The sequence below is a fragment of the Entelurus aequoreus genome, linkage group LG27, assembly GCF_033978785.1.
Source record: "Entelurus aequoreus isolate RoL-2023_Sb linkage group LG27, RoL_Eaeq_v1.1, whole genome shotgun sequence".
NCBI classification, from domain to species: domain Eukaryota; kingdom Metazoa; phylum Chordata; class Actinopteri; order Syngnathiformes; family Syngnathidae; genus Entelurus; species Entelurus aequoreus.
Genome location: NC_084757.1, coordinates 12,372,385 through 12,386,147, shown reverse-complemented (window position 1 = coordinate 12,386,147; position 13,763 = coordinate 12,372,385). Strand labels below are relative to the sequence as shown.

The window sequence follows — 13,763 nt, the reverse complement described above, 5'->3', positions numbered from 1 at the left end:
CGCGTGACGTAGCCCGGGGAACACGGGTATGGCTTCCACATTGAAGCCAATACGAAATAGCTGTTTTCATCTCATTCTGGATGTATTCTGGACACCTGTGTTGGTGAATCTGTTGCAATTATGTTCATTGCATTATGGAGAAAGAAGCTGAGCAAGCAAAGAAGAAAGTTGTCGGTGCAAAGCGGACGTATTTTGCGAAGGAGGTCAGCACCAACACAACACAGCCGGTGTTTCATTGTTTACATTCCCGAAAGATGCAGTCAAGATCGAAGAACTCGGATAACAGAGACTCTAACCAGGAGGACTTTTGACTTCGATACACAGACGCCTGTAGAGAACTGGGACACCACAGACTCTTACCAGGATTACTTTGATTTGGATGACAAAGACGCAGACGTGCTACCGTGAGTATGCAGCTTTGGCTTCCAAACCATTTGATCGCTTCACCGTACGTGCGCGTCACGTACGTAACTTTGTTTAAATATATAAGCTTTATGAACCTTGGGTTAGGTGAACGGTCTTTTGGGCTGAGTCATTGTGTGTGTTGATCAGGTGTTTGAATTGTATTGGCGTGTTCTATGGAGCTAGGAGCTAGCAGAGGAGCTAGGAGCTAGCATAAACACCTAGGTGTTTTTATGCAGGATTAATTTGTGGCATATTAAATATAAGCCTGGTTGTGTTGTGGCTAATAGAGTATATATATGTCTTGTGTTTATTTACTGTTTTAGTCATTCCCAGCTGAATATCAGGTACCGTGAGTAGCAGCTGCGCTTCCAAACATTTGATCGCTTGCCAGTACGTGCGCGTCACGTACGTTACTTTGTTTAAATATATAAGCTTTATGAACCTTGGGTTAGGTGAACGGTCTTTTGGGCTGAGTGATTGTGTGTGTTGTGCAGGTGTTTGAATTGGATTGGCGGCTTATATGGAGCTAGGAGCTAGGAGCTAGCATAGGAGCTAGGAGCTAGCATAACAAACACTGAGGTGTTTTTATGCAGGATTATTTTTTGGCATATTAAATATAAGCCTGGTTGTGTTGTGGCTAATAGAGTATATATATGTCTTGTGTTTATTTACTGTTGTAGTCATTCCCAGCTGAATATCAGGTCACCCCCGGCTCTCACAGCATCTTCCCTATCTGAATAGCTTCAACTCCCCACTAGTCCTTCACTTACACTTTACTCATCCACAAATCTTTCATCCTCGCTCAAATTAATGGGGAAATTGTCGCTTTCTCGGTCCGAATCTCTCTCACTTCATGCGGCCATCATTGTAAACAATAGGGAACTTTGCGTATATGTTCAACTGACTACGTCACGCTACTTCCGGTAGGGGCAAGCCTTTTTTTTTTATCAGATACCAAAAGTTGCGATCTTTATCGTCGTTGTTCTATACTAAATCCTTTCAGCAAAAATATGGCAATATCGCGAAATGATCAAGTATGACACATAGAATAGATCTGCTATCCCCGTTTAAATAAAAAAAATTCATTTCAGTAGGCCTTCAATGTCTGATTTGTGAGATAAATGTTTTGTACTTTTCCTTTTGGCCAGCAGGTTATAGTCATCTTGCCACTGTGGTTTCTGCTGAAACACTATTTTATCCTGTGATGAAAAGTCCCCCTTCCAATAGAGAGTATATACAGTATTTTGGTGTTTATTGAATATAATTATTATTATTTAACTGCCTTTTATTTTATTTGTTTCCAATGTTTTGTTTCCCTCGTACATAGTACCGCAACTTTCTAAGTTAAAAGAAATGTTAAAATGTGAAAAAGCCAGACAGAGGGCATGTTCCCAATTTGTGTTTATTATAATAAACAATCAATTTGAGCATTTGATCTCTGCCTATTTGTTTGGTTGGAAAGTTGTACATTAAGATAATAAATATATTTATATACAGTACATGCCGTGTTGAAGTAGCAAGCTACTTTTGCCGTGTAGCTTGCTACAATTCTGTAGGGCAGAGCTGAGCAAATATTTCACTGTGTATGTGTGTATAAATGATACTACACATTTAGCTGTAAAAATGTGCTGTACAGTATCCATGTTTGGGTCCCTTTTTTTCCAGGAACACTAATACCAAAAGTAACAATGTCTGATAAAGTTCTAAAAATGTTAAGACAGGCCAGCTCAAAAAAAGTTTTTTTACTGAATGGGACATCCAAAATGTACATGAAAATAAAGAAAGTGGGATTTACAATATCAACTATGAACAATAAAACACTGAATATTAAGAACATATGAACATCGCTCCTCTTTTACTTCTCAGACCAGCTCCTCGATAGTTGTGTATCTTTTACAATCAGGCAAAACACAACAAAAATGTAAAAAAAACAGCAAAATATGAATGCAAAGCGTAATAAACACCTACAATATGATATATTATCACTTTCATGCAGACCTTTGTTGTAAAAATCTGCTTCCGCATCTGTTTCTGACACACACGTTTCGGGCTGGCTGCTCTGAAAACAAACCCCGCCCACTCTGGTGTCTAAAAAAATGATGTAAAACGTCCAGCAGGCCGGATTGAAAAACCTAATGGGCCGCATGCGGCCCGCGGGCCGTATTTTGCCCAGGTCTGCTATAGGGATAGCTTCACCTGTAGTTTAGCTACATTTAATCCAGAGTAACTAGTAGCTTAGCATACTATATTTTCCTAGTAGCTTGCCCATCATTGTAAAGGACTATGGTTACAGTTAGAGATGTCCGATAATATCGGTCTGCCGATATTATCGGCCGATAAATGCGTTAAAATGTAATATTGGAAATTATCTGTATCGGTTTTTTTATTATCAGTATCGTTTTTTGGGGGTTTTTTTTGTTTTTTTTTATTAAATCCACATAAAAAACACAAGATACACTTACAATTAGTGCACCAACCCAAAAAACCTCTCTCTCCCATTTACACTCATTCACACTCATTCACACAAAAGGGTTGTTTCTTTCTGTTATTAATATTCTGGTTCCTACATTATATATCAATATATATCAATACAGTCTGCAAGGGATACAGTCCGTAAGCACGCATGATTGTGCGTGCTGCTGGTCCACTAATAATACTAACCTTTAACAGTTAATTTTACACATTTTCATTAATTACTAGTTTCTATGTAACTGTTTTTATATTGTTTTACTTTCTTTTTTATTCAAGAAAATGTTTTTAATTTATTTATCTTATTTTATTTGATTCATTTTTTTTTTAAAGTACCTTATCTTCACCATACCTGGTTGTCCAAATTAGGCATAATAATGTGTTAATTCCACAACTGTATATATCGGTTGATATCGGTATCGGTTGATATCGGTATCGGTAATTAAAGAGTTGGACAATATCGGCATATCGGATATCGGCAAAAAGCCAATATCGGACATCCCTAGTTACAGTATTTTATTGTGAAATAACAGTTAACTGCTGTGAAATGTAAGGGTATTGTCATTTTTACAGTATTTCACTGTGAAAAAATAATGTTAAATGCTGTGAAATCCTGGTTATATTATACAGTGTAAATAAAATAGTGGATGGATGCATACTAAACATTAGTTTTCTTCAATAAACCAAGCATTACGGGTAGTGCCGATTATGTATTTTACATTGAATACAGAGCAAATAATGCGTATAAATAATTGCCCAAAGTGTGCGCTAGTCTGCTGGCTCTCATAGCAGTATAGTTGTAGTATAGTGGGTTTATTTATATCAGAGGTGTCAAAGTTGTTTTCGCTGAGGGCCACATCGCAGTTACGTTTAGCACCAGAGGGCCGCGTCTAACAGTGAATACTAGTATTACACCATGTTTTAAGGCATTTTATTAGTAGATTTTTTAAAACTAAAATGTAAAAAAAATAATTTCACCTAAAAGTTAGTGTATATTACTGTAAATGGAAAAACAGTACTGCTGTTTATGGTAAAAAAAAAAAAAAAAAAGGGCAGCTCAGTTGCTAGAATTTTACTGTAAATAAAAAAACTGCAATTTTACAGTAAAACTGTGGCACTTGAGCTGCTAGTTTGTTTGTTTTTACCGCAAGTCAATATATAAATGCCATGTATGTATTACTGTAAATGCCAAAACAGCACCACAGTTTATTACAGTTAAAAAAAAAGTACTGTTTTACTCATTTTAAGAAAAATGCTGGAAAAACCACAGTAAATTTCACAATTTTACCATGAAATCTATTGCTACTTTTACATTGCACAATTTGATGGATAACTTGCTTTGAAATCATAACCATTAGTATTTATTTCTATTAAAAAAATGGTTTGAATGTTTGATAATATATTTTTGCATAATTAGACAATATTAAAGTTAACATAATTTGCGATTACATGGAGTGCTTTTTTTTTCTCCCAAATTAAAAAGAAAGAATACATTTAGTAAAAAAAAGTTACAATACTTTATTGATGCATATTATTTCCAGGCTTTCGAGGGCCAAATAAAATGAAGTGGCGGGCCACAAAGTTTGACACCTGTGATTTATATCAATTGTGGTGTATGATTTCTGCCTAGCAACAATAAGCCTGATGAAGTTTGTCATTCTTCTTTGCTGCTAAAATTTTTAAAAGTTCAACTTAATTTGTGACTTCTTTTTTTAATGATTTCAAAGGATAAATTCGAATGAATACAATTCAAATAACATTTATAGAAGGCTTTGTCCTTGTCTGACCACCCGGCACCCTCCTCGACCTCCATCGGCATCCTCATCGACCCGTGCAAAGCGGGATTTTGAGGGCTCGGCTAATTATGCTAATCCAGAAAGGACTGATAAGAGGAAATGCTTTGAAACGTTACACACAAACAGGGTGAAGTTGGCTGTCAGTAAGAAGAAAAAAAAAGTGTGGCTAAATAAAGGAACTATATCTGAGTACATGTGATAATAAAATGAAAAGCAGTAAAATTGTAAAAATGCATGTGGCGGCTTGCATTAGGTTACGCAGATTTACAGCATGAATGTTGTGTCAAAAAACATCTTTATCAATACTTAATACAAACTAAGTACAGTGGTACCTCAACTTAAGAGGGTTTTGAGATGATACAGTCGTGGTCAAAAGTTTACATACACTTGTAAAGAACATAATGTCATGGCTGTCTTGAGTTTCCAATCATTTCTACAACTCTTATTTTTTTGTGATAGAGTGATTGGAGCACATACTTGTTGTGGCCAAACAGCTCAATTTCCGTTTCATCTGACCACAGAACTTTCCTCCAGAAGGTCTTATCTTTGACCATGTGATGTCAGATGAAACAAAAATTGAGCTGTTTGGCCACAATACCCAGCAATATGTTTGGAGGAGAAAAGGTGAGGCCTTTAATCCCAGGAACACCACTCCAACCGTCAAGCATGGTGGTGGTATTATTATGCTCTGGGCCTGTTTTGCTGCCAATGGAACTGGTGCTTTACAGAGAGTAAATGGGACAATGAAAAAGTTAGATTACCTCCAAATTCTTCAGGACAACCTAAAATCATCAACACGGAGGTTGGGTCTTGGGCGCAGTTGGGTGTTCCAACAGGACAATGACCCCAAACGCACGTCAAAAGTGGTAAAGGAATGGCTAAACCAGGCTAGAATTAAGGTTTTAGAATGGCCTTCCCAAAGTCCTGACTTAAACGTGTGGACAATGCTGAAGAAACAAGTCCATGTCAGAAAACCAACACATTTAGCTGAACTGCACCAATTTTGTCAAGAGGAGTGGTCAAAAATCCAAGCAGAAGCTTATGGATGGCTACCAAAAGCGCCTTATTGCAGTGAAACTTGCCAAGGGACATGTAAGCAAATATTAACATTGCTGTATGTATACTTTTAAACCAGCAGATTTGGTCACATTTTCAGTAGACCCATAATAAATTCATAAAAGAACCAAACTTCATGATTTCTGTTTTGTGACCAACAAGTATGTGCTCCAATCACTCTATCATAAAAAATAAGAGTTGTAGAAATTATTGGAAACTCAAGACAGCCATGACATTATGTTCTTTACGAGTGTATGTAAACTTTTGACCAAGACTGTACCTGTCTCTCAGTTACCATCAAAAATGTGCGTTACAAGCATCCCCGCCATTAGTTGACTTCAACATAATTGACAAGACCTTCTCAATAAAAAGCTCAGATCCTGGGGAACCTGTGTGTCCATAATGGACTCCTGGGAGAAGTGGAAGGTCGCGTGTCTGTTGATTCTTTTAGTCGAAGACATTGAAGATGTGTATCTATTTAGAACTGTGATAACAGGTCATCTGCTGGTTGGACCGAGCGTTGCTCTGGTCTATTGATAAATTCGAAAGCCGATCAAGGAGCCCAGAGGCTGCCCGTCGTGCTGGATGGGTTTGGCACAGGTGAGGGCACTCAGACTTTGACAGTTTTCTAATTGAATCGCAAACTGGATAACATCTCAGAGAAGATTTCCGCCCTGAAAGGCAATATTATGATCAATTTGAGGACCAGAACGGACAACGAGAGCAGACTAATCATTGGAACGTGTCTACTCGTCCAAACCAAAACAATCCTTATCTACAATTTGGCTCCGTCTGCACTGGCCTTGGCAAGATCATGCGGTAATCACCCCAGTGAGACCATTGTAGCAAAAGACGCTCTGAAATCCCTTCCCCCTTCTTCAAGGACACCTAGGATGTTTGACCCTGTTTTGTGACGCCGAACGGAGTGACTTGCAGGTTTACGGACAAACACGCACCCATTGACTACTAGTACTACTACTATTTAGATATGCACAGCGGTATGATGGACTACGTAGCAGCTTCAGGCCGGATGCATCCCCCTCCCCCTCGTTGCAAGTCTCGAGTTTTTGTTTGTTGTAATATGTGCTCATATGTGCTTATTGGTGCATTAGGTTTTTTTCAGTTTTGTTGTTTCTAACTGAGCCCCTGCCCCCACCTCACCCGCTAGCATTAGCTTGTAGCTAGAGATCGACAAAACGTTGTTTTCCAACTATGGGAAAGGAGAAGAAGTGGATGATATTAATTGAAGGAAAAATAATCATCAGCGACATGACAGAGCGTGTCATCAACTTGGCGAAACAATTCAAGTATACCACTTTGAGTCTGCACCATACTGAAGCAGAGGGAGTCTTAACGCCAGTCAAGAATGTTAAAATAATATCTAAACGGTGGGTATTTATCCATAAAAATATGGAGAAGCTGCTGATTGTCTGTATGATAGAGAAGCAGCTGGAAGGTGATACCATAGAAGTCCACTCTCCAAGGTAAAAGCTGCACATTATTACCGTATTTTTCGGACTATAAGGCGCACTTAAAATCCTTTAATTTTCTCAAAAATCGGCAGTGCGCCTTATAAATTATGGAATAATTCTGGTTGTGCTTTACCGACCTCAAATTTTATTTGGTACACGGTGTAATGATAAGTGTGACCAGTAGATGGTAGTCACGCATAAGAAATATGTGTAGACTGCAATAGACAACACCAAAACTTTAAATGTTCCATTGAAAATAAAGAACATTACACACGGCACTCAAAAATCTGTCTTTTAGTATGACTTTGAAGCCGCACCGCTTGATGGACTGTCCGCCCATTACGGCTACCGTAGTCAGAGATACAAGTATTACTATGGTGTGTGTATAAGGACCGCAAAATGGCACCCATTAGCAGACACATTATCTAGCGTTTTGTTTTACAATATTATGCAAAACCAACTTTTCTTACCTTCTGGTACCTGCTGATGTGTATTTGAGATCTGCATAAGTCCTGAAAATGTGCGCGCGTTCGCCACTGTAGTCCGTGCCAATACCGTAGCCGATGAGCTTCTTCTTTTTCTCTATCTTCTTGTTATGGGACATTCATCCTCCGCTGTTGCCATTTCTAGTATAAAGTAGTGTAAAGTTCTAACTTATATGTCGCTATGGAAGCGCTAAAAACTACCGGTGTAGTGAGTTTACATTATTCACCCAAAGAACTTTAGTTATTAGAGAGTTCTGGTCGGACGGTTTTTCACGGGACACATTTCCGGCGTTGTTGCACTAGTGAGCCACGGATGAGGAGATGCTGCTCCGTTGTTGATATAAGTAAAGTCTGAATGTCATTAAAACAGTTAGCTCCATCTTTTGACACTTCTTCCACCCCCGTCCTTGCACGCTACACCGCTACAACAAAGATGACGGGGGAGAAGACGCTGTGGAAGGTGAGCCACGTAAATAAGACCGCCCACAAAATGGCGCATCCTGAAGAAAGCGGCTTGAAAATGGTCTGTAAAACATCATCTATGCAACATTATGACCAAAGAACCACCATTACATGTTATGTAGACCACAAGGAAGTCTCTTACATTCAGAAAAAAATCATAATATGACCCCTTTAATGCGCCTTAATCCGGTGCGCCTTTTGTATGAAAAAAGACCTGAATAGACCCGCACATCGGCAGTGCGCCTTATAATCATATATCCTATAATACTGTATTACTTCATAAAACCACTGTAACTGTTAGTAGTAGAGATGTCCGATAATGGCTTCTTTGCCGATATCCCGATATTGTCCAACTCTTAATTACCGATTCTGATATCAACCGATACCGATATATACAGTCGTGGAATTAACACATTATTATGTCTAATTTTGTTGTGACGCCCCGCTGGATGCATTAAACAATGTAACAAGGTTTTCCAAAATAAATCAACTCAAGTTATGGAAAAAAAATGCCAACATGGCACTGCCATATTTATTATTGAAGTCACAAAGTGCATTATTTTTTTTAACATGCCTCAAAACAGCAGCTTGGAATTTGGGACATGCTCTCCCTGAGAGAGCATGAGGAGGTTGAGGTGGGCGGGGTTGGGTAGCGGGGGGTGTATATTGTAGCGTCCCGGAAGAGTTAGTGCTGCAAGGGGTTCTGGGTATTTGTTAAGTTGCGTTTATGTTGTGTTACGGTGCGGATGTTCTCCCGAAATGTGTTTGGTGTGGGTTCACAGTGTGGCGCATATTTGTAACAGTGTTAAAGTTGTTTATACGGACACCCTCAGTGTGACCTGTATGGCTGTTGACCAAGTATGCTGTGCATTCACTTGTGTGTGTGAAAAGCCGTAGATATTATGTGATTGGGCCGGCGCGCAAATACAGTGCCTTTAAGGTTTATTGGCGCTCTGTACTTCTCCCTACATCCGTGTACACAGCGGCGTTTTAAAAAGTCATAAATTGTACTTTTTGAAACCGATACCGATAATTTCCGATACTACATTTTAAAGCATTTATCGGCCGATAATATCAGCAGTCCGATATTATCGGACAGCTCTAGTTAGTAGTACATTTTATTATGTTTTCTATCAAATATTTATTATCTAAAAGTTCATTTTTCTTTTTAAATGGCAGGTATTGGAAGGGCCACGCGCCAATTAAATTGGTTTCCATTCATTTCCTGCTCAGTGGCCTAGTGGTTAGAGTGTCCGCCCTGAGATCGGTAGGTCATGAGTTCAAACCCCGGCCGAGTCATACCAAAGACTATAAAAATGGGAGCCATTACCTCCCTGCTTGGCACTCGGCATCAAGGGTTGGAATTGGGGGTTAAATCACCAAAAATTATTCCTGGGCGCGGCCACCGCTGCTGCTCACTGCTCCCTCACCTCCCAGGGGGTGAACAAGGGGATGGGTCAAATGCAGACATTAATTTCACTACACCTAGTGTGTGTGTGACTATCAGTGGTACTTTAACTTTATCAATGTGAGACGTTGAGTTAAGAACCAATATAGCTGTAAAGTTGAGGTACTACTGTACATCAAACAGCAATAAAAAGTGTAATCAGCACAACAACTGATGAAAAAAGGACGTTGGGTTGGTTTCATCCCACTACTCAGTCCTCAGTTGCTCCTGCGTTGTTGCTACGCTGCTGGCCTTTCCCCTCGCTTCCTTGTTAACGGAGGCCTGTGGGCGGATAACGCTGCTTCACTGATCCACAACTCATCAAACACCACTCCAGCTCTTGCTCGCTCGCTCTGCTTTCTGCTCTTTTCATCTCTACACCCAAAATCCGCTTCACAGCATCAGTATGTTTATGCATGTTGTAGCAAACCACACCAAATTGGCCGCCCTTGCGGAATATGCACATGTACACCAGATTTTGTGTCAATGGAACACACTGGTAGAGGGTGCTAATAGTTTAACACCCAGGTTGCACTACAAGTCGTACATTTTTGCCCGTGCTCGCAAACTTTTCAAGTATATTAAAACCAGGGCCGCCGCTCCCAATACGCATGTCACGCACTGTGCATAGGGCCCTTTTTTATATGAAAATGCAGGAATTCATTTATTATTCCATCCATCCGTTTTCTACCGCTTGTCCCAATTGGGGGTGCTGGAGCCTATCTCAGCTGCATCCGGGCGGTCGGCGGGGTACACCCTGGACAAGTCGCCACCTCATCACAGGGCCAACACAGATAGACAGACAACATTCACACACTAGGGACCATTTAGTGTTGCCAATCAACCTATCCCCAGGTGCATGTTTTTGGAGGTGGGAGGAAGCCGGAGTACCCGGAGGGAACATGCAAATTCTACACAGAAAGATCCCGAGCCCGGGATTGAACGCAGGACCTTCGTATTGTGAGGCACATGCACTAACCCCTGTACCACCGTGCTGCCCTCATTTATTAATACATTTAATTATAATTCAACAAAAACTGGATATACAATTCCTGAAGTGTTTGAATGGTTACATTTTGGATACAATATTTTTAAATTTTTTGGCAAAAATGTCTTAATAATAATAATAATAATAATAACAGTGTTTCCCATAAACTGCCAAGATACCTGTGGCGGTGGGGGCGTGGCTATGGGCGTGGTCACCATGACATCATCGAGTAATTCGCATAATTTACTACAATGATTTGATTTTCTCTAAAAAGGCTCAAAAAATGTATACTTACTAATTAATAATAACAGTTTTGTTTTAAACGTCCATCCATCCATTTTACAATATAATTACAACACTTTATGTACATATTTATATACAGATTTGAACAATAAGTTATTCACTGAAATATATTTATTAATTGTGGTTCTTACAAAAAATATATCTTATAAAATATAAAAGCTAAAAGGTCTCAAAGCTCTGCCCCTTTAATTAGTGCATACTAAATAATGTAACTTTAGCCTACTACTACAACCATATTATTTACCAGCAACATAAAGTAAAACAGAGGCAGAGGTGTCCTGCCACAGTCAGTAACAAATAAACAGAAAACAGTAGTGGTGGTAGATAGACACAGAGCTTCATCAAACATCTGATCCACTGAACAAAGAACTCCAAAAATCTTGAACTTTAGACTGCAATCAGTTTTACTCCCTACACTTAACCATGTGTTTCCTACTGCCTGCAGACATTGCACCCTTTGTTATATACACATGTTGTGTTTCTAATATAAATACATTTAATAAAGTCAAATACAAATAAGGCAACAAGAGAAGTATCCTACACTTCTCTTTTGTAAAGTAAATCTGAACAGCCGATATGGGCATCTACATCAACTATATGATTTGCCTGAGAAGCTGGAGAGGATAAAAAAAATTAAAAAAATTAAAAAAAAAATTTTTAATTTTTAATTTTAATTTATTTAATTTTTTTTATTTGTGGCGGACGTAATTCTTTCGTGGCGGGCCGCCACACATAAATGAATGTGTGGGAAACACTGAATAATAATAAAACATGTAATGTTTTTTTGACCCATTCGAAGGCCTTTTGAGCAGATGTCAAATGTTTGAATTACTTAACTAATATGGTCCTTTTCTTTCTGGCTCTTAACGAAGATAGGCGCTTCCCTTCCCGCTCCCTTATCTATCCTGCCTTTGCTTCTTTCGTCTTGTCTTGTTAACTTTCTTGGAGCCTCTTTTTGCACTGCTTTACAAAATCTAAACAATGGAATTGATCAACTTTCCTCTCAACGAAATTGACAAGATCTTCTCGACGAGAAGCTCGGGTTTAGGGGAACCTGGTTGTCCTGACGGAACTTTTGATGCTGGACTTTTGGGAAAAGTGTTGGGTCGTGTGCCTGGTGATTCTTTCAGTCGAAAACGTTGAAGACATCTACCTATTCGGACATCTGCTGATTGGAGTAAGCATTGCCCTGGTGTAATGACAAATTCGGAAGATGCTGGCAAGCCGTTCAAGGTACCCCAGAGCTGCCACTTTTAATTGAAGGATGGGCAGAGCTGTGGGCACTCTGTCCTTTGTGTCTTCTGAACTAAATCGCAAACTGGATAACATCTTGGAGAAGCTGTCTGCTCTGCATGGCAAAGTCATGATCAATTTGAGGACCAGAAATGGATGGTTAGAGTGAAACCTTTACATTAGTTGTCACTCACTCTAACACAAACATTGTAGCTTGGTATTTGTTTTACCGCTGGAACGGCTTGGCAAGGTTGTCGCAACGTGACGGAGCAGCAAAGTAGCTCTAAATTCCTTCTCCGTCTTTTTTTGTTGACTTTTTTTTGACTGAATGGCTGTTATTGCGAAAACACTCTGTCAGAGCACTAAGTTTGAGAAACAAGTGACTCTTTAAGCTTGCGTACACACACTTACTGTACACGGGGAACTTTATTTTGAAAGTTTACCCGACCCGGTCAGCTGCTTTTAGACACGTCACACCAGGAAGCTACGACAGTGCTGACGAATGTCAGCAGGTAAGAAACCTTTCTTACACAAAAAAAGATTTGTCCGAACACAAGAATTTTGAACATAATTAGTTTGGGAGTAGCTTTTTTTCTCCGCCTTCTCCCCCCATGTTTAACTTTTGTTTTTTTTACCTTTTTACGGGATGCTGCCCCTGTGGGGGGGCGGGACACTTCAGTTTTTCTGTTCGGTCTACTGTATGTCTGTTCTTGGACAGGTTGTACTGAAAACTAATCTTGTTGTACTTTTTAAGTGCAATGACAATAACATTCCATTCCATTATGCAAATGTATACTAGTTGTGATTAAGGGCTATATAAATAAACATTGATTGATTGATTGATAGTTGACAACTGACATAATTTGATCAAAATGCCTTCAAAGGGTTACATTTCTCAACAAAAAAAAACACTAGATGTTTGATATTTTTGTTTAAGGCTGAAATTGACTGAGATATTTGAGCAGAAAAAGAGAAACAAATATATATAATAATAATAATCGAAAATGTTTTAATTTGAAGGACTTTTATGTCCTGTTTGACTTTGGGATATTGTTCAGTGTCAGTGTATCATCCTCTTGTGAAAGAATTGGACATTGAAATTTTAAAATGTAACATTAAAAAACTCTCCAAAGAAAACATCATATATATTACAGTAACACAGCAAACATTATGGCTAAAATACAGCAAAAATTTGTGAAAGAACAAAAAAGTCAGACTTTGTCCCCTGAGGGTTAATTAAATGTAATTTTTTTCCACACAAACAACAATTACTTAACAGTTTCTCTCCCATGTTTTCATTTTAGTACACATCAATTTAATTCAATTAAAATGTTTTTAAAAATGTTTAAATATTGTTTCACCTAAATACAGAAAAGTAATTTAAAAAAAAGTTGTAAGAGTAATAAATAAAGTAATAAAGAGAATAAAAGACTGTATAATGCATATGTTCTTTTTTGACTGTACTTAAATGTATAATGTATTTATATTATTCACATGTGAATAATTATGTATAACAGACTGTATTTATGTTTTTCACATGTGAATAATACTGTATAATAGACTGTATTTATGTTATTCACATGAATGCTGTGTAATAGACTGTATTTGTATTAATCACACGTGAATAATGCTGTATAATAGACTGTA

General features: G+C 38.5%; 1 protein-coding gene across 1 annotated transcript in view; it reads right to left on the bottom strand.

Moving 5' to 3' along the window:
- Positions 1-13,763, bottom strand: part of LOC133644679 (cyanocobalamin reductase / alkylcobalamin dealkylase-like) — a 45,355-nt gene that overhangs the window by 19,280 nt on the left and 12,312 nt on the right. The window lies entirely within an intron of this gene.